Source organism: Pan paniscus, chromosome 5 (genome assembly GCF_029289425.2).
Source record: "Pan paniscus chromosome 5, NHGRI_mPanPan1-v2.0_pri, whole genome shotgun sequence".
Taxonomy (NCBI): Eukaryota; Metazoa; Chordata; class Mammalia; order Primates; family Hominidae; genus Pan; species Pan paniscus.
Genome location: NC_073254.2, coordinates 150,974,073 through 151,001,129, shown reverse-complemented (window position 1 = coordinate 151,001,129; position 27,057 = coordinate 150,974,073). Strand labels below are relative to the sequence as shown.

The 27,057-nt window shown below is 39.3% G+C and overlaps 1 protein-coding gene across 30 annotated transcripts in view; it reads left to right on the top strand.

Annotated features, from left to right (window-relative positions):
- Positions 1-27,057, top strand: part of EPB41L2 (erythrocyte membrane protein band 4.1 like 2) — a 223,003-nt gene that overhangs the window by 69,877 nt on the left and 126,069 nt on the right. For 3 of the 30 annotated variants that reach the window (XM_024929027.4, XM_008952988.4, XM_063605455.1), the window contains exon 1: positions 23,353-23,505. The exons of 26 other annotated variants lie outside the window; for them this stretch is intronic. The gene's annotated coding sequence lies outside the window, so the exon portion shown is untranslated. Of the gene's footprint in view, positions 1-23,352; positions 23,506-27,057 lie in introns of those variants that run through there. One more of the 30 variants, XM_063605459.1, reaches the window with a different exon arrangement.

The window sequence follows — 27,057 nt, the reverse complement described above, 5'->3', positions numbered from 1 at the left end:
AGTCCCAAGGAGCAAGGTCACTTGCTCCAGCAGCCGGTGTCAGCAAGATAGCAGAAGCAGGAAGAGAGCTGGCCGGAAGACACATACCCCCTGAAGATGGAGAGGGAGGCCGTCTGGGTACTACCTAGCAGTTACATCAGACTGAGACACTTCCTGTTTACAGCAGACTATAAAACCTCTGCCCCATCCTCTTTGGTGCTGACGCCATTTTAAGCCTCAGCCCACCTGCACGCAGGCGCTCATTAAAACAGCGTGTTGCTACACACCGCCTTGTGTTGTTTGTTGGCGCGCTCTCAGGGTTTGAACCGATACAAGAGCCTTGCAGAGACAATTATAAGTACCTGTGTTTTAGAAATATATGTTGGGTTTCCTAGAAAATTACCTAATTTCCCTGGGACAAGGAAGCCTCATTTCATATTTCTTTTATCTATAGCCACTAGATGTCATTTCTGGGTCCAATAATGATATTGTATTTCTCTCTGTGCGGTAACACCTGGTGGTATATATACCTTTTTGGGGTATTTATTGTAAAGGTGACTAGGATCAAATATTTAATTGTAATAGTGAATTTTGTTGTTGCCAATTAAATTCATTATGCTTACCACTGTAAAATAACACAAAGATTGAGAAAACTGATTTAAGGAGCTATCTTTGGTATTTGTTTTTCCTTATTATGAAATAAATTTGTGCCCAGTCTTAGTGTGTGCCAGGCTAGGGATTCAAAGGTGAGTAAGAAGACTGAGCTGCTGAGTTCACAGTAAGACAGACTGATACTAAGAATTGGAATTGGGGCTGGGTGCGGTGGCTCATGCCTGTAATCCCAGCACTTTGGGAGGCTGGAAGCTGAGGCAGGTGTATCAAGAGGTCAAGACGATCCTGGCCAACATGGTGAAACCCCATCTCTACTAAAAATAACAAAAATTAGCTGGGCGTGGTGGCCCTTGTAGTGCCAGCTGCTTGGGAGGCTGAGGCAGGAGAATCGCTTGAACCTGGGAGGCGTAGGTTGGAGTGAGCTGAGATGGCGCCACTGCATTCCAGCCTGGCGACTGAGCGAGACTCTGTCTCAAAAAAAAAAAAAAAAAAAAAGAAAGAATTTGAATTGGTAATTTCAGTAGTAGAAATACATACAGAGAAAGGACAACAAAGCGAGCCCCCATAGAGAGGAAAGGATGAGGAATGATGGCTGTATTGAGTTCATTTTCTGTTTGTTTTCCTGGGATTTGGTTTGTAGCTGTACACCACTTAATGAATTAGGTGCAATTATTGATTAACTCATAAAATGTTCCATTGACTACCTACTACAAGCCTAAGTTATTAGGGTATGGGGGGTATGGATGTAAGATTGCTGGCTTTCCGCTAGGGATTTGATTACTTGAGTGGCAGCCAGTCAACAGCAATTTAGTGGTAAGGAGAAGGATGCTGGTGATAGGAATTTGACCAGCAAAACTGTGGATACATAAATTTTTCATACTGAACCATTTTGCTTAATATTTAACAGAATCTTTTCATAATCTTATCACACTCACACATATCAAATGTGTGAGTGTGAATCTTTTCGCAAATCACCCTCTTAATAATTACTGAAGAAACGTGTTGAGTCAATGAATATATCTTTTGTGTAAGAATAGATTTTTACACATTGGTATTTACTCAACATGTGTGTAATTTGCTACTGGCTGTCCTTCCATAGAAAGATTTTCTTTCTTTTCTTTTTTTTCTTCCCCTAATTGAAACTTCCAGGAAGTATCACTCTCCTAGGATTTCTATCCAAGTACTTTTCTGAAGCCAATGGGTGGGTGTATGTTTAGATCCAAGAGAAACAAACTATAACCATGGATGTGAACTTTTCACAGTCTTCTCAAAATAAAAGCTTGAAAAAATATTTTTTAATATTTTTCTTCTACAAAGACCAAATCTCCTTCTGAAGAGGAATAAAGCAAAGACAACATGTTAAGCACATATGCATCTTCATGTTGTTGACACCTTCCCTAAAATTAGCGGAACACCTCAAAATGTTTATTATTTTTGGCCATGATTTTAAACTTTAAAAACCAGTACAAAGATGTAGCTATATCAAGTCCAACAGAGCTGAACGGTAAAAAAATAAAAAAAGAAGTAGATACGTAGTGGAGTTCAAATAATATTGGACATTGCTGTTTTAACGAATGTGTTTTGAGTGTGAAGGAACAAAATACTGTAGGATTAGATTTATGAGGGTAAGCCAAGTAAAATGTGGATGCCCAGTAGTAAGATCTTTCTACTGTATCAAACATGAATTAGACATGTTGAAAGCCTCTTGAATTTATTAAATAAGAATATGATTGGGAAAGGGTGAAGGCTCTGTAAACTGTAAAGCCCCTGTAAATGTCTCCTTGGTATACTACACTGATTGGTTTCTTAAGCTACTTAGCACCCATATGACTACCATTGTGTTTTGTGTGTGTGGAAGAGGACATAGCTGTGGGGGTACACATTACTAACGTGGCAGATGGGGGCAGTGGAAATCAGGGTAGAAAAGGAGTATGACAGACGCAAAATTGACATTTTAAGTTCAGAACTACTGGTGTTTCCAAGTCATGGCCTTGAACCAAGATTGTACTGTTTGGTAAGTGGCTCATGCCTGTAATCTTAGCACTTTGGGAGGCTGAAGCTGGCGGATCACGAGGTTACGAGATTGAGACCATCCTGGATAACATGGTGAAACTCCGTCTCTACTAAAAATACAAAAAAACATTAGCCAGGCGTGGTGGCATGCGCCTGTAGTCCCAGCTACTTGGGAGGCTGAGGCAGGAGAATCGCTTGAACCCTGGAGGTGGAGGTTGCAGTGAGCCAAGATCATGCCACTGCACTCCAGCCTGGGCGGCAGAGCAAGACTCCATCTCAAAAAAAAAAAAATTACCTGTATAGTTAATAAGGTTATAAGCACCTTTATAACATTTAATTATATGTCCTCAGCATAGTATACCAACCATACTCATTCGTATTATTATGAGATCTTTGTCTAGACTTTTACAGACTATCCTTCACTCTTGCACTAAACAAAGCACTTTATTTTTGCTGTTTAGGGTTATCTCTTTATTTTACAATCAAAGTTAATTCTGTATATCACAATTTGCTGCTTCGTACCATCTCTCTTTTCCCATATTTTTATCTTTAAAATAGGTTTCTTGTACATAGACTGGAATTGATTCTTTCTTTTTAAACCAGCCTGACAATCTCTGCCTTTTAATTTGTGTCTTGAGACCATTTACATTTAATTATTGATATATTTGAGTACCATCTTGCTATGTGTTATGTATTTCTCCCATCTAGTCTTCGTTTCTTTTTCTCTTTTACAGGCTTCCTCTAGATGTGTTTTTCTCTGACTTCATTTTGTCTTTCCACTATTGGCTTTTTTTTTGAGACAGAGTCTTGCTTTGTTACCCAGGCTGGAGTGCAATGGTGTGATCTTGGCTCACTGCAACCTCTGCCTCCCAGGTTCCAGCGATTCTCTTGCCTCAGCCTGCTGTGTAGCTGGACCTGCAGTCATGTACCACCACACTCGGCCAATTTTTGCATTTTCAGTAGAGGCAGGGTTTCGCCATTTTAGCCAGGCTGGTCTTAAACTCCTGACCTCAGGTGATCCACCTGCCTTGGCCTCCCAAAGTGCAGGGATTACAGGTGTGAGCCACTGTGCCCTGCTGATCCACTATTGTGTTTTATTAGTTATATGTCTTTATGTTGTTGTTACCCAGTCTAAATTGAACTCATTAACTTGCCTCCAAAAGAGCCTAGTCCTTCCTTGTTAACTATTTCAGTGAATGGCTTTACCGTCCCATTTCTAATTGTTCTTTCTTTAGCTTTCCCTTGCTCTCTTAATTCCCAAATGTCTTTGGCCATGTGTCTTACCATTCTACTAATTGAATATTTCTTGAATTTATCCACTTCGTTCCACTGACACTTTCCCTATTCAGATACTGTAACTTGCATAAAGATGAGCTCACTCAGGGCCTAGTTTTAATTTTGATAACGAAAAAAACACAGATCCCAACATTGACAAATAATTGACAAACCATTTAAGTTTTTAGTCTCTAGAGAAGCAGAAGGTTTCATTATAACAGCAAAACTTAAGAAAAATTATCTTCATCAACTTACCTTTTTTGATTCTTCGTCACAGTATAGAGCAGACCTCAAACGCTCTCCCTTAAACCAGTTTCTCTCCCACCAAATATCAACTCTCTCGCAGTTCTTTTAGCAGCTATTTTTTTCTTTTTTTCTACTCAGCCCATTCCATAATATATCAGTCAAGCTGTGTTCAAAATTGAGATTATAAAGGCATACTTCTCTTTGAGGGAGAGAGAGCAGAGGCTGTGACTACCTATTTGTCAACCTTATATTTTATTTTAAACATTATACAGCCTTGTGGAGCTTGTAACCTGATAGGGGAGAAAGGCAAGTAGAGAGTCAATTGGGGAGAATAGAGGTTGTTCAGAAGAGTATGTATTAGGTGTGTGTACCTAAGGCAGTTATCACGTGTGTCCACAATTGTCTGGCACTTAATGGGCTATCAATAGTTATTTGCTGAATGAGTGAATGTTCAATGAATGATCTGATATTGGGCTTCCTGTCCTTCATTCTTTGTTTGTTTGTTTGTTTTTGAGACAGAGTCTCACTTTATCTCCCAGGCTGGAGTGCAGTGGCGTGATCTTGGCTCACTGCAACCTCTGCCTCCTGGGTTCAAGCAATTCTCCCACCTCAGCCTGCTGAGTAGCTGGGACTACAGGCATGCACCACCATGCCCAGCTTATTTTTGGATTTTTAGTAGAGATAGGGTTTCACCATGTTGGCTAGGCTGGTCTTGAACTCCTGACCTCAGGTGATCCGCCTGCCTCGGCCTCCCAAAGTGCTGGGATTACAGGCATGAGTCACTGTGCCCAGCCTCCTTTCCTTCATTCTTAGCACTTATCTTGCCTGTTGAGCTGATTTGTAGCTAGTGTTGTAGCAGGTAGATTAGTTTGCCACTGAGATTTCCCTCCAAATATTTTTTCATTAGGCACATGGAGATGACTGTACCTTCTTAAGAAGGTAGACTTGGTCTACCATGTTTAGTTCTTAGAGCACCTTGATGCTATTCTTGTTATGCAGACTTTTACATATTTACAGCCCCTTCGGATGCCCTGCTGTAGTCTCCCCCGCCACCCCTCAGGAAAGCCTGGCTTTAAGGTGCTTTTGCTCTATTTTTGTATTACTAAAACTTTTCAGGAATAGTCACTTGTTTGGAAAAAAGTTTTGAGATTAATACTAGTAGCAAATGATAGGATCAGGGTTAATCTCTCATACCTCTGGGGTGACCCCTAAGTTGTCATCTTTACTCTTGATTTCTGTAATCTTTTCTAAGAACTTAGGTGTTACATCACTTCAAACTCAGTATGCCTGAAAGTTCCAGAATCTTGCAGTCTTCTTGGCTTCTGGCCTTGAATCTTGGCATTATTTTTTAGTTATTCTTCTTTATCTGCTCTTTAGACTTCAACTCCTATGGATTATTTTCTCTAAAATGTGTTTAATACCTATTCTTTATTTGTTATTTTGACTGGTACTTCCACCTGAGCCTATTTTTATTTATTTATTTTTGAGACAGGGTCTTGCTCTGTCACTCCAGCTGGAGTGCAGTAGCCCAGTCAGGGCTCACTGCAGCTTCCACCTCCTGGGTGCAAGCAACTTTTCCACCTCAGCCTCCTGAGTAGCTGGGACCACAGGCATGTACCACCAACACTCAGCTAATTTTTAATTTTTTTTGTAGAGCTAGGGATCTCACCATGTTGCCTAGGCTGGTCTTGAACCCCTGGGCTCAAGCAGTCCTCCTGCTTAGGCCTCCCAAAGTATTGGGATTACAGGTGTGAGCCACTGCACCTAGCCCACCTGAGCCTATTTACCTTGCTGTCTGCATTCTCCCTGTTTCTACTGACTACCTTTCCCAATTTTAGCCTCCTAAATTTTTCTTCTCAGAACAACATTCATTCATTCATTCATTCATTCATTTATGAGACAGAGTCTTGCTCTGTTGCCCAGGCTGGAGTTCTGTGGCACGATCTCGGCTTACTGCAGCCTCTGCCTCCCGGGTTCAAGTGATTCTCCTGCCTCAGCCTCTGGAGTAGCTGGGACTACAGGTGCATGCTACCACACCCGGCTAATTTTTGTATTTTTAGTAGAGACAGGGTTTCACCATGTTGGGCAGACTGGTCTTGAACTCCAGCAATCGAGTGATCCACCTGTCTTGGCCTCCCAAAGGGCTGGGATTACAGGCATGAGCCACCACGCCTGACCCTCAGAACAACATTTAGTGTTCATCCTGCTTGGCCACAGTAGGCCCAGGAGATTGGAACCCACGTATACTACTGGTGGGAATGTAAGTGCAGTTATGTTGGAAAGTAGTCTGGTGTGTCCTCAAAAACTTAACATAGAGTAATTATTCGATCCAGCAGTTCTGCTCATAAGTATATGCTCAGCAGAAATGAAAACGTATGACCACACAATAAATTATACACGGATGTTCATAGTGGCTATTCATACTAACCAAAAGGCAGACACAACCCAAGTATCCATCAATTGATGAATGGATAAACACCCTCTGATATAGCCATAGAATTTAATATTATTGGGGCATACAAATGAAGGAAGTACTGATATGTTACAACATGTATGAACCTTGAAAACATAAGTGAAAGAAACCAGACACAAAAGGCCACATACAAGAATCCATTTATGTAAAATGTCCAGGATCGGGAAATTTATAGAAACAGAAAGTAGATTAGTGATTGCTGGGGGTATTGGGGTGTGACAGCTGGAGTATGAAGTTTCTTTTTTCTTTAATGAGATCAAAATCATATAACATAAAATTTATTATTTTACCCATTTTAAAATATACAGTTCAGTGGTTTTTATTACATTTGAAATGTTCAACCATTACTACTATCTCAGAACATCAGCCGGGTGTGGTGGCACGTGCCTATAATCTCAGCTACTTGGGAGGCTGAGGCAGGAGAATCGCTTGAACCTGGGAGGTGGAGGTTGCAGTGAGCCAAGATCGTGCCACTGCACTCCAGCCTCCTGGGCAACAGAGCAAGACTCTATCTCAAAAAAAAAAAAGAAAAAAATCCTATACCTCTTAAGTTGTCACTTCCTACTCTTCACTTTCCCTAGAACCTTCTGAATCTGCTACACCATTTTACATTCCTGCCAGCAATGCATAAAGATTCGAATTCTCCAAATCCTTGCCAACAGTTCTTTTTTTTTTTCCCTTTTTTAAATATTGCTATCCTGGTGGGTTTGAAGTGGTATCTGAATGTGATTTTGATTTCCACTTTCTAATGACTAATGATGTTTAATATCTTTTCATGTTATGATTGGCCATTTGTATATATTCCTTGTAGAAATGTTACTCCTAGTTTATTGAGTATTTTTATTGTGAAAAGGATGCTGGCTTTTGTCAAATGCTTTTTCTGTGTCTATTGAGGTGATCATGTGGGTTCCCCTGCTTGGTTTCTATTAATATGGTTTATTGGTTCATTTTCTTTTGTTACACTACTCTTGTATTTCTGGAATAAATCCCACTTGCCCACGATATACGATCCCTTAATATCCTGCTGGATTTGGTTTGCCAGTATTTTGCCAAGGATTTTTGCCCGTATGTTTATAGGGATGTTGGTCTGTAGTTTACTTTTCTTGTGGTGGTTTTTTTTGGCTTTTGTATCAGGCCTCATAGAATGGGTTAGGAAGGGTTTCTTTTCGGGGTGATAAATATGGTCTAAAATTGTTTGTGGTGCTGGTTGTACACCTCTGTGACTATACTCAAAACTATTTAATTGTACACCTATAATGGGTGACTTGTATATCTCCAAGCTGCTACCAAAAAAGCAAAACAAAAGAAAAACATCTTCAAGGAGCTTCTCACCTATATTCTTTAGCCCAAAGTTCTTTTTCTGTTCTTCGAAGCCCTCAGCACTCTTTCCAGCTGTCATATTTCAGCCTTACCTCTGATTTATCTTTGTATATAATTCTGATCCAGTGACAGTGGTCATTTCACTGCCCAGGTCACCAACTCCTACTCACAATGACACAGGATTCTTTTCCTGGTCACTTTGCAAGCTGGGGACCTTCAGCTGGCGATGTCCCATCTGGACCTCGCTTGGCCATGCTACCTGCTGCAGGAGACGTCACATTCACTTGGCCCTTCCAGGTCGAATCTAGCTTATGCACTGGTTCCCGAGTTCTTGTCCCACGCACTGGTTCCCGAGTTCTTGTCGCGCACCCAAGAAGAATGAGGTGCTCTGACAGTTGAAGAGTGAGCTAGGCAGGGAGTTTTACTGAGTGAAGAAAACAGCTTTCAGTGGAGAGGAGATGCGGGGTGGTCCTACTACTTGAAGGTGGGAAAGTCCCCCCCCAAATGTGGCTGAGTCCAGGGCTTTTATGGGCTCAGAGTGGGGGAGGAGCAGGCCAAAGGTAGTATTGGAAAAGACAACATTCAATTGGTTAAAAAGCATTATTCAGAAAGAATCAGTCAGGAAAGGGTGGGCAAACAGGAACAGAAGATCTCACTCTGGGTTGTGCGTTTCATTCAGGACCAGCAGTCCTGGTCTTTCAGCTTTCAGGCTGGTTTTTTTGGCTTGAAGGTGAGGGTTCACTGGGGATCTGTCTAGGCATTTGGCTGCCTTCTGTCACTATCACCAAGATCTTCGAGAGCATATTGTCCATTCTTCATCTTCACCCTGCCTTAGGGCTGTTCCCATCTCTCTTGAAGGTTCTTGTCCCTTTTTCCTACCAATGGCAATTCATTCTCCCTTTCAGAGTTTTATTCAAGTTTCTTCTATTTACCATTCTAGCCAATAGTAATCTCTTGGTCCCAAGCCCGTAAATCTGTTGATTATGTTGTTTCAGTTAAAAAATAGAAAGGATAAGTGTGATCTAGAATGTATGTATTTTCTTAAGGAGACAGTGGGACAGAATATTTGAAACTAGAGCTGTTCTGGGAAACCTGGTATATGTGTTGGTAGTCCTTTAGGCATCTTTTTAAAAATGCATTTACAGTTACCTCGAGTTTATAGAGGAAGCTTTTCATTTGGACTTCTCTGATCTCCCCAAATACAGTCATGTGATACATAACAACATTTTGGTCAACAACAGACCACATATAGGATGGAGGTCCCATAAGATTCTAGTGGAGGTGAAGAATTCCTATTATCTGGTGACATTGTTCCCATGGTAATGTCATAGCACAATGCATTACTCACATGTTTGTGGTGATGTTGGTGTTAACAAACCTACTGTACAGCCAATCACATAAAGATCTAGCACATACAGTTAGGTATAGTACATAATACTTGATAATGATAGATGATTATGTTACTGGTTTATGTATTTACTATACTTTTTATCATTATTTTAGGGTATACTTCTTCTACTTACAAAAAACAAACTTTAACTGTAAAATAGCCTCAGACATGTCCTTCAGCAGGTATTTGAGAAGAAAGCATTGTTATCATGGGAGATGACAGCTCCATGTTATTGCCCCTGCGGACCTTCTAAAAGCACAAGATATGGAGGTGGAAGACAGTGATATTGATGATTCTGACCCTGTATGGGCCTATGCTAGTATGTGTGTTTTTATCTTAGTTTTTAACAAAAGAGTTTAAAAATAGAAAAAGGCTTATAGAATAGGGATATAAAGAAAGAATATTTTTGTACAGCTGTACAATATGTTTGCATTTTAAGCTAAGTGTTACAAGAGTAAAAAAGCTTTAAAAAATGCAAGTTTATAAAGTAAAAAGACAGTAAGCTAAGGTTAATTCATTGAATAAAAATATTAAAAAAAATTTATGTGGCCTAAGTGTACAGTGTTTATAAAATCTGTAGTCAGGCTGGGCATGGTATCCCATGCCAGTAATCTCAGCACTTTGAGAGGCCTAGGCAGGAGGATTGCTTGAACCCAGGAGCTTGAGACCAGCCTGCACAACATGGTGCAATCCCATCTCTACAAAAAATAAAAAAAATCAGCAGGGCAGGTGGTGTGTGCCTGTAGTCCCAGCTACTTGGGAGGCTGAGGTGGGAGGATCACTGGAGCCCGGGAAGTTGAGGCTGCAGTGAGCCATGATCACACCACTGCACTGCAGCATGGGTGAACTTTCAGGTGAACTCAAGACTCTGTCTCAAAAAAAAAAAAAAAAAAGTCTATAGTAGTGTACAAGTGTATAGTAACATGCCGTAAAAGTTTGTAGGCTAGAAGTAATAGACTATGCCATCTAGCCTAGATGTGTAGTAGGCTATACCATGTACGTTGTAAGTACACTCTGTGATGCTGGCACAAGGATGAAATCACCAATCACCTTAAGGATACATTTCTCAAAAACATGATCCTCATTGACACATTACTGTAGTTCTCAGTGTTCTGAAGAAAGGCATATACTGATATATCTAGCCAGTAACATTAAATGCCAGGCAAGCCTCTGTTGATAATGTATATGTGTGTTTGGAAGATAGAAACATCTGCAACTTTCATTTGCGGTTCCTGGTTTCTCTTATGAAATCTTTTTGAGAACTTTATGGTACTAGAATGGAAACAGTTGAATAAAGTCCTGATGATTATAGTAAAGTCCGTGGGCAAATGTGAGACACCGGAAGGTGAGGCTGTTTACCTAAAGGCTGCTTTTTGTAGTTCAGGCTATATAAGCATCATGGTGTGATTTCAAGAATTTATCTCACATAAACTAGAATTGGATTTACGCATGGTTGTTAGGCGGTTGAGCCAGAATCCAAATTCAGGTTTGTCTAACTCCAGGACTGTTGATTAACCACTGTATAATTTTTGCATTTTATGCTTATTAAGGGAAGTTATTTAATTTCTCTGAGCCTCATTTTCTTTGACTACAAAATGAACTTGATAATATGTGCCTTACAGAGATGTTTCGAAGCATAAATATGTTTGTAAAGCATTTAGCAGACAGCTTTCTCACCAGGTAGATAGGTCTTTTATTAGTAGTAAAATATTTTCTTCAAAACGATGACTCCAACAAAAAATGGTTTTTGAAAGAAAGTCTGAAACTTCTGCAGAGAACGTTGCATAATTCCTGGAATATTGAGTTCTTTACGTTTTGACACAAAGTTTTCATGTCCGTTTCTCTAGAATTTAGATAATGTTCCAAGTAAGTCATTTGTTGGTCATTACTTTATTTCCCCCTATTTTTTTATTTGTTATTCTGAATGAATTGCTGTCAAAAAGGTAACAGAATTATACCCTGTCTGTCATTAACTTCCCTTCCAAAGAATTGGAGAATATCTGACACTTGTGGTTAACTGCAACTGTTATATATTTAAGCCTTAGGTTTTGAAGTTTATAGAATGAGGTTTAGAAAGGCTGATTTTTTGTTGTTGTTGTTGGAAGCCATAATAGAAATAAACTAGAGAAGTGGTTATTGGTTTTCATCTTGGCTGCAGAAGAAGTATTTGTTGGTGTTGCTATAGAAACATAGTCAAAACTACAGTATTGAAAGCATCACAAAATAAAGCATTGATTTGGCTTCCTAAATTGTGTTTCTTGTTTCGGAGTTATTCCTAATTGACTTAAAAATGCCTTTTTTTTTTTTTAATTCTTAGCCGTCATAAATATCCAGATATAAGTTTAAATGAAATAAAGCTCAAAATAAATCATGTTCTGAATATGAATGCTAATCATCAAAACTTTTAAAATCACTATTATTCCTTAGTAGTTTGAAAAAATAATTCTGTTATAATAAATTCAAATTTCCTGCTGGTGATGGTGATAAATAGTAATTTTAAAAATGTATATCTTTATATATTTTAGCATAATTTTGGTTCAGTTAGGGATTTTGCATAATGAAAACCACATATACTTTTTTCTCCAAATTTTATTTATATTTTTATTTTACAAATTTAAATGGACATGCTATTTTAGCTTTTTTAATAAAGCTACAATTTGGATCAGTAGAAGACAGTTCCACTAAACAGTTTGTAGGGAAAAATAGCTCTGCTTCTGGCTTTTATAGACTCTCTTGCTCAAAGGAAGAACTGCTATTGAGTCAGTTACAACTTCAGTGGAAGATGTCTTGCAGCTGTGCCTTTTTGGTTTTGTTCCAGAGATAGTATTTGTGTGCACTGTCAGAATGTCTTAAAGGCCCACCCTGGAAAGGATTCAACCCTATAAAAGGAGGTTTGTTTTATAACCTTTCACATATTCTTATGGAGTTCTGGTGGTGATGGTGGTCTTCATTATCTTGTCTTTTAAACTGGCATTTTATTGAGACACAGGCTTCACAGTTTGAGAATAGGAGCTACAGTTGTAGGTATTGTATCTAATAAAATAAATTTAGTCAAGCCCTTGGCACACACTATGATGAAAACAAAACACCCCTCCCCAAACTTTGCAATTTCAGTGAATTATTTTTAACAACTTTTCTGCCTCTGTACTGATAAGGAGATTGGCACTCATTTGATTATTCTCCTGGGTAACTTATTTAATAGATATTGATTTACAAATCAAGTTACTATGTAAGAAGAGTTTAAAACACCAATGACTTCTCATATTGAAAATTGTTCGACCTGTTTTAAGCCATATGTTTATATAAATGCTAGGAGAATTATCATTGAATATATTCTGGGTGGATGACCATATTTTCTCCAAAATTTCCCCCTTTCTCCTTAGTTTTTTTCCTTTACATTGTTAAAATTACAGCAAATTTATTTTAAAGATTTTAATTGGTTTCTATTTGCCATTCAAGACTGGAGCAACACCTCATTCTATAAAATAGAATGAATGTCTGATAAGCTGAACAGAGGAAGTTGCTTTTATAGACAGAAAAGAGCTGAGGGAAGCAGAAACAGAGAACAAAAGCATGTTGGTTGTTTCAAAGTGACTTTTCTTATAGTGTTAAAACAGAGGGGACTTCCTTATCATGCCTACCCCTTTGGATTGGTTGTTGTGAATTTCTTTCTTCCTTTTTAAACAACTGCCCCGTTTCAGAGTTTAGTTTGATTACCTAGCTCCATTCTGGTGTGGTATGGTCTGCTGGAGCCTAGCACAGAAGGCTAGTCCAAAACAATGACCTTCTATAAATTTCATTTAACAAAATGCTCCAAAGTTGTTAGATCCACCCCACCCCTGCCCCTCCCCCAATCTTTCTAGCTTCCTTAAACCCCTTCCTCTCCCAGCCGATGTCTATTTCCCATTACTGTTCTCTTTGGCCTGTGGGGTCAGGATGTTCCTCCTGCTATTGAAGGTTAAACTCTTCTCTGTGGTTTTGATCCTTTTCCTCCATCTTTTTTGAACTACATGCCATTCATTTTCCTTTCTTTCTACTTTGTGTGTTGAACCTCTCCTCTCTATCTCTCCCACCGAAAGACTGCACCAAACAAAAACAGCCTAAACATACATCTCCCCTCAATCCTAGACTTTTTGTAGTTATTACTTGCCTTTTCTTCATTGCTAAACTTCAGATATTAATTTACACTTACCTCTTTCCCTCCCCTCTTCTGATATTTTATCTGTAGCCATTAGCTTTTTCTTCTCCTAGCCACTGAACTTGCTCTTTGAGGTTAGTAGCCATCTTATGACCCTTTTAACCCTTATTGTTCCCTGAAGCAATCTGCCCTTGCCCCTGTTGGTCATGCCTCCCCGTTAGACTCTTCTTTCTTGTCAGTAGTTTCTTGTTTTCCTTTCTCTTAATGCTGATCCTTCTTAGCCTCCTTGATAGGTTCTTTGGTCTGTCTGCCTGGGGATTTTTGATGAGCATTTATCCTACTGCTTGTTTTCTCTACAGTTTCATCTACCTCTGATACCATTGATTGGCTGAGCAGTTCCACATTTCAGTCTGGAAACCAGGCTCTGTCATTCAGACACATACCTTCAACCATCTTCGGATTTCCACCTGGATGTCACACATTTTCAGCCCAGATGTATTCAAAGTGGAAGCTTTTCCTTCCTTCCTTTCTGTTTCTTACTTTGTTTGGAAGTCTCTTTCTAACTTCATGGTACCACTATCTAACCTTTGACTCACAGGAACTTGGGAGCTTTATTTTTCATTACTCCCACAATCCAATTAATTATCAAGTCCCATTCATTTTATCCATTAAATATTTATTGATACCATCTCTTCATTTGCATTCTTATTGCTTCTATCTTAGTCTCCTGGATCCCTGGAACATCATCTTAACCAGTTTCCTTTTTTTTTTTTTTTTTGACAGAGTCTCGCTCCATCATCCAGGCTGGAGTGCAGTGGCACAATCTTGGCTCACTGCAGCCTCCACCTCCTGGGTTCAAGCAATTCTCATGTCTCAGCCTCCCAAGTAGCTGGGATTACAGGCGCGTGCCACTTTTTTTGTATTTTTAGGCTAATTTTTATATTTTTAGGAGAGATGGGGTTTCGCTATGTTGGCCAGGCTGGTCTCAAACTTCTGACCTCAAGTGGTCAACCCACCACAGCCTCCCAAAGTGCTGGGGTGACAGGCATGAAACACCACACCCGGCCAGTCAGTTTCCTTTCATTGTGTCAGTTGGTCTCATGTGGCTGCCAAAGTCATCTTCCAGAAATACAAAGTTAATAGCATTTTCTTATTGCCTGCAGAGTAGAGTAAAAACATCTGAGCTTAGCATATTGATCATGCATTATTTGGGTGTTGCTTCCCTTGTCCTGTCTCCTCCACTCCCCACCCCTGTGTTCCAGGCACTTGAAGTTCTCAGTGTTCTCTACAATGCATTTATCTTTCATGATTCTGTGTCCTTCACTTACTGTTCCCACGGTGAAGAGTGTGCTTCTACCCACTTATAATAAGCCCAGTAAGCTCCTTCTTATCCTTCAAGGTCAGGTCAAGTGTCACCTCGGGCAGCATTCTTCCTTCATCAAGTCTGTTAAGTGCTAAATTGTTTATGCTTCCATTATAGCTCTTATTCCCTTTGTAGTTAGCTATTTAAATGCCCTGCTCTCACACTGCTGGAGCCACATTTTACACAGGTCTGTGTCCTCAGCAGCTATCAGCAAGCACAAAGCAATTCCTCATGGAATGAATGGATCTTTACAAAACCCAAAAGTACAGTATTAAAATCAAGATTTCATGGGCAGAGGTAATGGTGAGTATAATGGCTTGATATTAGATATTTTTTATTTATTGTTTTGAGTAGGTGTGGTTGTGGATTGAGAACATCTTGGCACTTGTGGTTAGGATTTTCTAATTCAAATTTAGAGAGTTAGGTTTTGAAAGTGAAGCGACAGAGCTGTAGTCTCAAATTATGGAGAGCTAATAAAGTTATGAAGGATTGGAAGTACACTGGGTTCTCAACAAGTGGCCACACCATTGCAGATCATGTATCAGGCAGAAGGAGGATAGTGAGACAGGTGAAGTGAGGAGAGGGCCCCAGATTGGGGCTGTACCTCCCCAGCACACTCTGGGTTTGTAGCTGGGCATTGCTTATTACAATACACCTTAATGTTTCCCCAGCTTGCCCTGGTAGAAGCAGCATTCAACTTTATACAACATGTTTTTTGATAAAAGCTTTGTGTTTACACGTTTGATGTTTATATGGTTCTAGCAGAGCCTCTTGGAATGGTGGTGGCTGTTTTAAAGTAAAGGAGAGAAAAGAAAGAAGGGAAATTATAGGGGATGGGTTAGGTAGGGATAGAATTTTCCTTCTACAAGTTGAGAAAGAAATAGATACATTGGATTGGTAGGAAATTATTATACATTAATGTTTGCTTTTTAAAAATAAAGTTAAACCATAATGATACCTTCCACCACTTTTAGGGGAAAAGGTGTAGATGAACCTTTTGACCATGGAAATTCTGTGTTTAACAGTAAATTGCATTCATTTAGTGTTTTGCACTTTACCAGTAGCTATTATGATTCTTTTTTGATCTTTAAAACAATCCCATTATATAGGTAGGTTAGCAGCTGCTACTTTTATTTTATACGTGTAGCTAACTGGCAACATGGGAGCATATCTCAAGCTGTTTGAGGACGTTTGATGTTCCTTAAGGTTAAGAAGAGTAGATAATTTCTGACAATTGCCCTTTTATTTTTGGAGACTTAGAATTTTGGGGGAGGAGGGAGGTTATGGCATTTTTCATGAGTACAGAAGTTGGAGCAGAGCTGGGGAGCATTGTAGATCTCTTGGATTCCTAGTCTTAGGGCTGTTTTGTTTCTTCTGGCCCTTGGACAACAATGAAGGGTCTCTATTCTTTTTTTCTTTTTTCTCTCCTTAACAGTGTGTCTCCCCTTCTCATCCAGGCAGGACAGTTTGCTACAGGAAAAGGCATTGAGATTATTAGTAAGAATCTGACATCTAGCCTGGTGAGATCTTGCTACTGATTTGCTATATAAATGATCTAACTGCTGGGCCTTAGATTTCCCATCTAATTAAAGGCAAGAGGTAGAGGTACATGAACATTGAGATCCTTTTTAGCTCTGAACTACTTTGATTCTTTACAAATTCCATTTTGCTCAGTCATATGTAGAGTATTATACAGCTGCTAGCAAGATTGTTGTTTCTGCTTTGTATGTAGTGGACTTTGTGGTAGGTGCTTTTGTTTTATTTCTTTCATCCCTAAGGCAAGGTGGGTGTCATTATGACCGAGTGGTAGCATCTGCTCATTCAAAGTATGAGAGAAGAATGATCTTATAATTCTAAGCTTTATAACGCTTTCTTTGACCGAGTGGTAGCATCTGCTCATTCAAAGTGTGAGAGAAGAATGATCTTATAATTGTAAGCTTTATAATGCTTTCTTTGACCACCCAAAGGAGGTGACCATTTCCTTTGTGCCCTTCTTGTACCTCTCTTATAGCCCTTATCACATATGGTGTAATGATTTGTTTATGTGTCTGACTTGCCTGCTAGACTGTAAATGTCCAGTAGACTCTTGTGGGCAAGAACTTTCCCTAGGTCTTTAGGGCCTAGACCAGTGTCTGGTGTAAAGCAGGAATGCAGCACATATTTCTTAGACATAAAATAGAATGAAAATAATACAGTTTAATGTACCTGCTGGATTACTATACTTGTCTGATTGTGTAATTTAAAAAGTGGTGCTTTTGACTTTTGTAGTTAATTAAAAGCAAACAAGAAGGATTTGTTAAGAGTTTTATCCTAATACTTTTTAGATGCTTCCTTGGTTCAAAACAGTAACTTTTTGATTAGAGATTCTCAGCCACCACTCTTTTATTCTTTTGTCCATTTTCCTCCTTCTGTACCTGCTTCCTCTTTCTCTCTATACCCCTTGTAAAAATCTGGGGTCATGCAGTATCTTTCTTTCCTAGAGTCCCATAAATCTACAGTACTTTTCAACATTACATCTTAAAAATGTAATTGTTTTTAATGTAATTGAACATATGAGTCTAACATTGCTAAGATGTCTGGTAGGGAAGAAACTTTGCAGGTGACGCATGTGCAGTTGTATACATTATTCTGGTTTAGAGCCTGAGAGAAGTTAAACTGTGGTATGTGGTCAAAGAAGAACTTGCACATTAGAGCCAAGGTGCTAGTGAAAAAAATTAGTTTTTCTGCCTACATCAGATATGTCAGTATCAATGATCCTATGAAATGTGGACCATTTTTAAAAACGTTAAAAAAATTTTATAGACCGACTGGGAAGTTCATTCATATTGAAGAGTCATGAAACTCCTGTCCATGTTTGTTCAGGAAGTAATCTTGCATGACGATTGGTAGATGGGAAGATTGGATTCCCTGTACAATCAGAATTAAAAAAAAGAGTTTTTTTTTGTTTTGTTTTGTTTTTGAGATGGAGTCTTGCTCTGTTGCCCAGGCTGGAGTGCAATGGTGCAATCTTGGTTCACTGCAACCTCCACCTCCCAGGCTCAAGTGATTCTCCTGCCTCAGCCTCCCGACTGGGATTACAGGCACATGCCACCGTGCCCAGCTAATTTTTTTTTGTATTTTTAGTAGAGACGGGGTTTTACCATGTTGGCCAGGATGGTCTTGAACTCCTGACCTCAGGTGATCCACCCACCTTGGCCTCCCAAAGTGCTGGGATTACAGGCGTGAGCTACCATGCCTGGCCAGAGGTTTTTTACAAAATTTCTTCTGAGTACTTTTTAGGTTATTTTAGTTTTTTTCCAGAAAACTGTGTTGTCTGGTTCTTTTCTTAGTAGGATAGATGATAATCACTTTACAGATGGGGGCTAGATGAGCAGAAGTGAGATGACCAAAAGGAATTCTTCTTCCTCATTGTCTTTTCTGTGATATTGATAACTGTACTTTCTGCCTAGAGTTTGTGTCTCTTAAGGTTTTTGAGCCATGAGTGACTCATCAGATTATTGGGTTCTCTGTATCTTACTCATTCTTTGTCCTCATAAAGTAGGAGGTAGGATGATTTTTAAAAGTCAAATTATGATACTGGGTTTAAGATAAAATTCTGTATCTACACAAACTCACATACATAAATGTAGGGAAAGTGTTCCCCTCCTAACCTTAACCAACTTCCTTGAATATTTTAAAATTAACTTTTGGAGGATAAACCTAATTTCCTGTTATAATGAAATAATGAGACATTGTCGAAATATGACCTTTTTTGGTCTTCTCAAAATACATGTAATAGATATAAATTCATATAATAACAATTTTTGAATATTAAGACATTTGTAGATGTTTCCTATATATTTTGTGTACTCAAATGTATTTAAATCATATTGGAAATAAGTAAATGACACTGGACGTGGTTTGTGTACTTCTCTGCTAATAACCCATCAAGTAACCTCATATGTTATTTCACCTCTCTGGGTTCACTTGACTTATCTGGAAAACAAGAGTGTTAAAACGGCTGCCTTGCCAGCCTGGCCAATATGGTGAAACCCCGTCTCTCCTAAAAATAACAAAAATTAGCCAGGTGTGGTGGCGGGCACCTGTAGTCCCAGGTACTCGGGAGGCTGAGGCAGGAGAATCGCTTGAACTCGGGAGCCTGAGGCAGAAGAATCACTTGAACCCGGGAGGCAGAGGTTGTAGTGAACTGAGATCGCGCCACTGTACTCCAGCCTGGGAGTCAGAGCAAGACTCCATCTCAAAAAACAAAACAAAACAAACAAACAAACAAAAAAAAAAACAGAAAAGAAAAAAGAGGCTGCCTTAGTGGAAAAGTCTATTGGCTTTGAGGGCAGACCAAATTGATGTGAATTCTGGCTCTACCACTCATAAGTGGGTATATGAGTTTGAGATTCAATTTCTCTAGGTTCTAACAGTCTAATTTTTAAATTCACTCTATTAATAGTTCTCTTTCAAAATCATAGTGCCACAAAACTCATTCTCTCTGAATTCTCCCAACGTTTTTTTGAACAATGAGATTCACAGGTCTCCTGAGTAGGATCTTTTGAAGCCAGGGAGGAGCTGAGCAGTAGCATTGGGTTCCATAGCTAAGAAGTAGGCATCTTAGCTCGTGCTGCCTTAATAAAATACCATAGACTGGGTGACTTACACAACAGGTACTTATTTCTCACAGTTACTCTAAGTTGTAGGATTTCTGGTAAGGGCTCTTCTTTGCTTACTGACAACTGCCTTCTACTGTGCCCTTCATGGTAGAGAGAGAATGAGAGACTACACAAGTTCTCTGGTGCTTCTTTTTATGAGTACACTGATTTCATCATGAGGGCCCCACCCTCATGACCTTATCTAAACCTATCTCCCAAAGCTCCTACCTCCATCACATTGTGGGTTAGATTTAACATAGGAATTTTAGGGTGATGCAATTCAGTTCATAGCAGTAGGAGAGTAAGAGAGTAAGAGAAGAGAGCAGGAGACACAGGGGTGTTAAGAAATGCGTAGGATGGACCAGAAGATCTACCACTGTTGACTTCATAGGGCCCAGTGCTGCTATAGGTTAGAAGTTTTCACATTTCTGGATTACATGGAGTTACAAATTTCAGAAAAAAGGTTGAAAGTGTGAACCCTGAATACCTGACGACATGTGCCCATGGTGGTCAGAGCACAGTTTGGTTTTATACATTTTAGGGAGACAGGAAACATCAATCAACATATGTAAGATGAACATTGATTTGATCTAGAAAGGCAGTGGGGAGGGGGCTTCCTGGTCACAGGTAGATAAGAGACAAATGGTTGCATTCTTCTGAGTTTCTGATTAGCCTCTCCAAAAGAGGCAGTCGGATATGCATTTATCTCAGTGAGCAGAGGGGTGACTTTGAATAGAAAGGAAGGAGGCAGGTTTGCCCTAAGCAGTTCCTAGCTTGACTTTTCCCTTTAGCTTAGTGATTTGGGGGCCTCAAGATTTATTTTCCTTTCACAAAGGCAATATTTTTCCAAGTTAAGTATATTGTAACAAATTTACAGTTACACTAGCAGTATTTATTAAAAAACACATTTAACATAAAAAGGTGGGAAGAACTTAATCTGCATAAGGGATGATGCTCTGAATTGAATAAAATTGGCTCTACTAAAAAACTCACCAAATTGCCCCTTTGTGAACCAATGAAAACTTTATGATGGGTAGTAAAATTTACTTCCACTATGTAGAATGACTTAAAAAAAAAAAAGTTTTGTGTCTGCCCATTTTGACAAAGATGAATATCTCTCTTCAGAGGTGCCATGGAAACTTTTACCAAAATAAAATTTTAAAAAAAGTAAAAAAGTGAAGAAGAAAAGTGAAGACTTCCATCAAGTCTTCCCATTAAGCAAACCTTACTTTTTAAAATTTTTTATTTTTTTTGAGATGGAGCCGCTCAGGCTGGAGTGCAATGGCATGATCTCGGCTCACTGCAACCTCCGCCTCCCGGGTTCAAGCGATTCTTCTGCCTCAGACTCCCGAGTAGCTGGGATTACAGGCATGCGCCACCACACCCGGCTGTTTTTTTTTTTTGTATCTTTAGTAGAGATGGGGTTTCACCATGGTGGCCAGGCTGGTTTCGAATCCCTGACCTCGTGATCCACCCACCTTGGCCTCACAAAGTGCTGGGATTACATTACAGGCATGAGCCACCACGCCTGGCTGCAAACCTTACTTTTTATGCTAGTTGGTACTGGTGACATCTTGTTTATCTGTTAATAAATATCTAAAGCATTTTCTTTGCGATTTACAAGAGACCCATTAAAGACTTTGCTGTAGGTGAATGTGAACAGATAATTACTACTGCTTTGCAGGAGAGTAACACAGTAGTTGGGTAAAGCTGTAAAAATGCACAAGTGCACTTATAGTCTATCTGAGTCCTGAATTGTCAATGCAAATATGTGTGTTGGGAAAAAAAAAACCCAGAATTTAAATTGTGGAAATGTAAAGGGTGGTTGGTACTGTAGAGTTAAGGAACATTAGTTATTTCTCAGATTGTGCTGAGCTGAATCTTAGAATTGACACATTTTCTTTTAGTGACTTTACATTTATGTTGCTTCCATATTTCTTTAGAGTCATATGATAGGTGGATGTAGTATTATCTTATTTTTAGTCATTTCTCCTTTTTTTTTTTTTTTTTTTTTGAGATGGAGTCTCATTCTGCTGCCCAGGCTGGAGTGCAATGGTGCAATCTTGGCTCACTGCAACCTCCACCTCCTGAGTTCAAGCAATTCTCCTGCCTCAGCCTCCTGAGTAGCTGGGACCACAGGCATGCACTACGACACCCTGCCAATTTTTGTATTTTTAGTAGAAATGGGGTTTTGCCATGTTGGCCAGGCTGGTCTAGAACTCTTGATCTCAAGTGATTCGTCCACGTCGGCCTCACAAAATTCTGGTGTTACAGGCATGAGCTACTGGACCTGGCCATTTTTAGTCATGTCTCAATTTAGGATTGAAATATGAAACAGGGATTTAACAGCTTTATAGCTACATCATGGTACCTATACTATCTAGGTTAAAATGCACCTCCATTTTTATGTACAGGTTGAATGAATAGACATTCTTGTATAAATGAGTTGAAATGAATATTTTATTTTTTAATGTTGAAATATGGATGATATATTTGCAGTTTTTCTATATCTGAAAGTTTGTCTACAGTAATTTATAGATAAAAATGAGTAGGCTGTACAGTAGGCCTCCCCTTATTCATAGTTTTGCTTTCTGCAGTTCAGTTACCTGCAGTCATCTGTGGTCTGAAAATATTACATGGAAAATTCCAGAAACAAGCGATTCATAAGTTTTCAGTTGCAAACCATTTTTAGTAGCATGATGAAATAATCACACTCTCTGCTCCATTCTGTGCAGGATGTGAATTATCCATTTGCCCAGTGGCTCCATGTTGTAGAAGCAGCCACTTGTCAGTTACTTAGTAGCCGGCTTGGTGATCAGACTGACTATCGTGATATCACAGTGCTTGTGTTCAAATCACCCTTATTCTACCTAATAAAAGTACAAGAATAGTGATAGTGGCCATTTGAATATGTCAAAGAGAAGCCATCAGGTGCTTCCGTTAAGTGAAAAGGGGAAAGTTCTTAAGGAAAAGGAAAAAAATCGCATGCTGAGGTTGCTAAGATCTATGGTAAGAACCTAATCTTCAACCTGTGAAATTGTGAAAAAAGAAAAATAAATTTGTGCTAGTTTGGCTGTCGCACCTCAAACTGCAAAAGTTATGGCCACAGTGCATAAGTGCTTAGTTAGGATGTAAGAGGGTGGCCGGACGCGGTGGCTCACACCTGTAATCCCAACATTTTGGGAGGCCAAGGCAGAATGATCACTTGAGTCCTGGAGTTGGAGATCAGCCTGGTCTGTAACATAGTGAGACTCTATCTCTACAAAAACGTAAAAAAATCAGCTGGGCATGGCAGTGCATGCCTGTGGTCCCAGCTACTTGAGAGGCTGGGGTGAGAGTGGGAGGATTGTTTGAGCCCAGGAGGTCGAGGCTGCAGTGAGCCATGAGTGTGCCACTGCACTCCAGCCTGGGTGACAGGGTGAGACCCTGTCTCTGAAAATAAGTAAGAAAATTTAAAAAGTACAAGGCATTAAATTTGTGGGTGGAAGACATGAACAGAAGAAACACGTTCCAATTGATGAGTTGGGTTTGGTACTGTCAATGGTTTCAGGCATTTACTGGGCTTCTTTCCCCGAGGATAAGGGGGACTACTTTATGTTGTGTACATATACTTTTGGTGTCTATTCTGGGATGAATTAAAATGACAAAAATAAAAACAAAGTTGCAGGATGGAGACTCAAAGCAAAGCAAAAGTCATAACCACGAAAACTAAATGAGAAAAAATCTCAGGATAGAAGAATTTTATAAAAATTATAGAATTACAGTTGTGTCATTAAAACTAGTTTCTATGCCGAAGGGTTCTTCATTCAGTGGGTAAAACAGGCAGCAGGAAGCTGACTTTTTTCTTTGACCCATGTGCATTTTCTAGCTGAGGAATGAAGTGACTTGGAACCAAACTGGGCTTTTCTACTGAGCATGTCCCTCTCCAGCAGGGTCTGGCTTGGGTGGAGCCAGTCTTGCTCGTTAAGCTTTTGGACGCTGGATTTCCATCAGCTTTCCACAGTTTTCCAATGACAGGAAATAGCAGACAGCGGGCTTGATGTGCTTAAAAGCTGCGTATGTATTTCAAGGGGGGCGATTATTAGGACGTTTTTGTTGCAGTGGTTGGGTTTTGTGATACATGCTTGTTTGTTTCTGCTTGTGGAGGAAGTTTGCTATTGAAAGTGTGACTAGTCAGGGGACTGAAAATTAGGAAAATACTAATGTACAGAGTAGATGGAATCTGGGTACGTACACTGTTTCGCAAGGGAATATGTTGTGATATTTGAACTAAGCCCTGTGAAAAATACATTTTTCCATTGGGCCGAGTTTAGTTTTAGATGACTTGTTTGCATTTTTCTAGGCAAATGTTGACTTTTGTCAGGCTATCTTTAACATGATAGCTTTTTCAGGTTTGACCTATGAGAATAATGAAGCTAGTTGGTTTCTTTTATATGCTTGTCTGGTTGTTTCACAATTTTTTCAGTGGTATGACATAATACTGTACAAAATCAGTATGATATTATTTCTGGAAGCACAGTGAGGACTATGTAAGGTTAATAGTGTGCAGTTACTTTCTTTTTAGCATCTTAAAGAGTTATAACTTTCAATTTACTTATAAAGTGCTTCATTTTCACCCTAACTTGTTTGATTAAAAGAAGTTGTACTGTAGCTATCAGAGATTTGAGTTCACAGTTTTTAGCTAATAATCTGTAGATTATTAGCCATTAACAGTTACCAAAGTCTGGTTATTGGTTTGATATTGTCACACCCTAAGTAAATACTGATAGAATAAGAATAGGTATCAACATCTTCTTTTATTACTGAATATTTAATTGGTTGTCACATTGAATAAATGTGAAAATGCATATTGCCCAGATTCTGACATCCAGACTTGGGAAAAAATCTTCTTGTGTTTTCTTTATATAATCTAACAGTCTAGCAGTCTTCAAAAAGATCCTTGCTTCATTGCGACTTACTGACAAAATGAAAAACAGGGCCACTGTAATTAGCAGATGACCTCTGCGATTCCTTTTTTATTGTTGACACTGTTAGGGATGCTCTATATCACTGAAGTATTTATGGTATTTTGAGGGGGGTACATGTGTACTTGGGAAGTTTAAGTTTTCCATTTTTTTTTTTTGTCACAAGGAAGAATTGTCTCTTCAAATTATTTGCAACGTGGGTGTGGGTGCTGAATAAATGATAACTGTTGAGGTGATGCTGATGACCTGGACAGCCAATCATCCCGCACATCTGCTTTGTAGTGTTCCTGTACGGATGATATAATATATTGGTGATCTATAGTTTAGTATCATAGCAGGATCACAAGGAAAGTTACATTGGAAAGGTAAATTTTAAACTTTGACGTTGGTTTTGCTTGCATTTTTTGGTGGACTCCAGACGTTGAATGCCTGACATATTCTCCAGCATGATTCTCTACCAAATCACTTTCGCAAATGTTGAACTTCAAGAATTTTACCTCTAAAAAAACAAATACATTTCACTGAAGTAAAAACGTATTCTAGCCACCACCACCTAAAAATGGTTACTTGAAGTTCTTGCTAAGTAGTTCTGAACTAAATGAATCCTCGGAGTAGAAATACTTAACTTAAAAAAAAAAAAAGGTTTTATAGCACTCCAAATGGCATGTCTGTAATTCCATTGTAGTTACAGCTTTTCCCGCCGAGGGAAAGTTGCTCTTATCAAGCCAGGCTTGGAGGGTCCATAATTTGGATACTCTCTGGCACCTTCTGCTGATCAGCCAGTGGACTGGGGCCAACATTTGGATATGCTTGCTTAAGCTAGAAGTGTCATTCAGTTTATAGTCTTAGTTTTTAGAATATATGCTATGTATTGGTAGAACTCTTTAGTAGTGCTATAATTACTTAAAATGGCAGAAGAACTAACGGCCAAAATTTAAAAAGTGAATTATATTTTTTATGAGGTTTAGGTATTTATGCCTGTTGACTACAGCATTCCAAAGCTTATAGAGAAGAGGATTTGAAAGTATGAGATCAGTGTAGGCTCCAGCTTGGTGGACTTGTCATAGTGTGGGGGAGTTGATTGACTTTGACAAGCTTTTGTCTTATGACCTATTAAAATGCAGCGTCTGCAGCCTGTGCGTTTATCCTGTGCAGTTAACCTTGGTGGATTTGTCGTTTGCTTATTTGGGAAATGCCTCCTGAACCACTACTGTTATTTTTTTGAGTTTGATTCACACAGAAATAGTATTAGACTGGTTGTTGATTACTGTTGGATACCAAGTGGGCACGAGTTTTATGATGGGGCTGAGGAGCCATTTTATGCATAAGATAGTTGTGGGGTGAGCTTAGGAAAAATAGACTCGCTGGCATCTGTCATGATCATGGGAGTTTGTTGGTATTGGCCCTGCTCTGGTTTGAGCTTGGTTATGATGTCACTGGAATAAACTGCACGTTAGCATTTTTTTTTCTATAGAGCATTATAGGGGGGTGGCCCAAATAAATGTTCCCTAAATACTAGGAACATCACAAAAGATATTTATCAGGAAGCCACCGGATGCAAACACTGTGCTAGGAACATGTAGTTGTTTTATCTGCACAAAAGTTTTACCCTCTTCATATGAATATAGTAGCAGATGGGCAGGGAAGAGGTGTGGACAGGAAACTGATGACAAGCTTGTGCTGTCAGGCCAATTTTATTCCTGCTTTTCCCTGTGAGGAGGAAGCTGCTGAAAGAGATTGGGGAATGTTTATGTATGACCAGCTTAGACATTTAATAGGACTCTTCCCATTCTGTTTACTCTGCCTTTAAAAAAAAAGTCCCCAACTTTCAGAGAACTCTATTTCCAAGTGCCCCATTCCCAGCCCTCCAGCAGAGAATACGAATAATCTTTTTACGCTGCCTGCATATGCACCGGTATTATTGTTAGCAAAAGCCAGTTGTTTGTTTCAAATCCACACTGAGGAAAAAAGGATAAAAAACAAGCAACGTTTTCTCAGGAACTGTAATTGACTCTTGAACAACATGAGCCCACACTGCATAGGTCTACTTATATGTGAGTTTTTCTTCAGTAAATCTAATCAGCCCTCCATATAGGCAACTTCTGTATCTGCAACCAAATTCAGGTTGAAAATAACTGTGTTTGTAGGGTGCTAAACTTGGATACAGATGGCTGACTTTTCCTGTCCACAGGTTCAGTAAGGCTGACAGCAGGACTTGAGTATGTGTGGATTTGGGTATCTGTGGACCAATCCCCCACAGATACTGAGGGACAACTGTATTTTTTTAAATGAAGAACTGATACACTTCTTAATAAAATGTTGCTGCACTAAAAGCTTGGGTGTTGAGCTTAAACTACTTAGGGGAACAATCTAGATTGGGGGTAAGTGGTGGGTTTGTGAAATATACTGAAGTGAAGGCTGGCAGAAATCAGTTTCTTTGAGGATATAGAAACAGTCTTAACCTTCATACGCTAGGAAATCCAAAGCTTAGGCTATCTTAATGCTACTGCTGAGCTGGAGTTGATGTTCATTTGTGTGGCTAGAGCTGTGTGACAAGGCAAATTGGCATCGTGGCTTGTGGGAGTCATATTGGCACATGTGTTGTCTCCAAGGAAGCTGGCTAACCAAGCTGGGTTCACTTAAT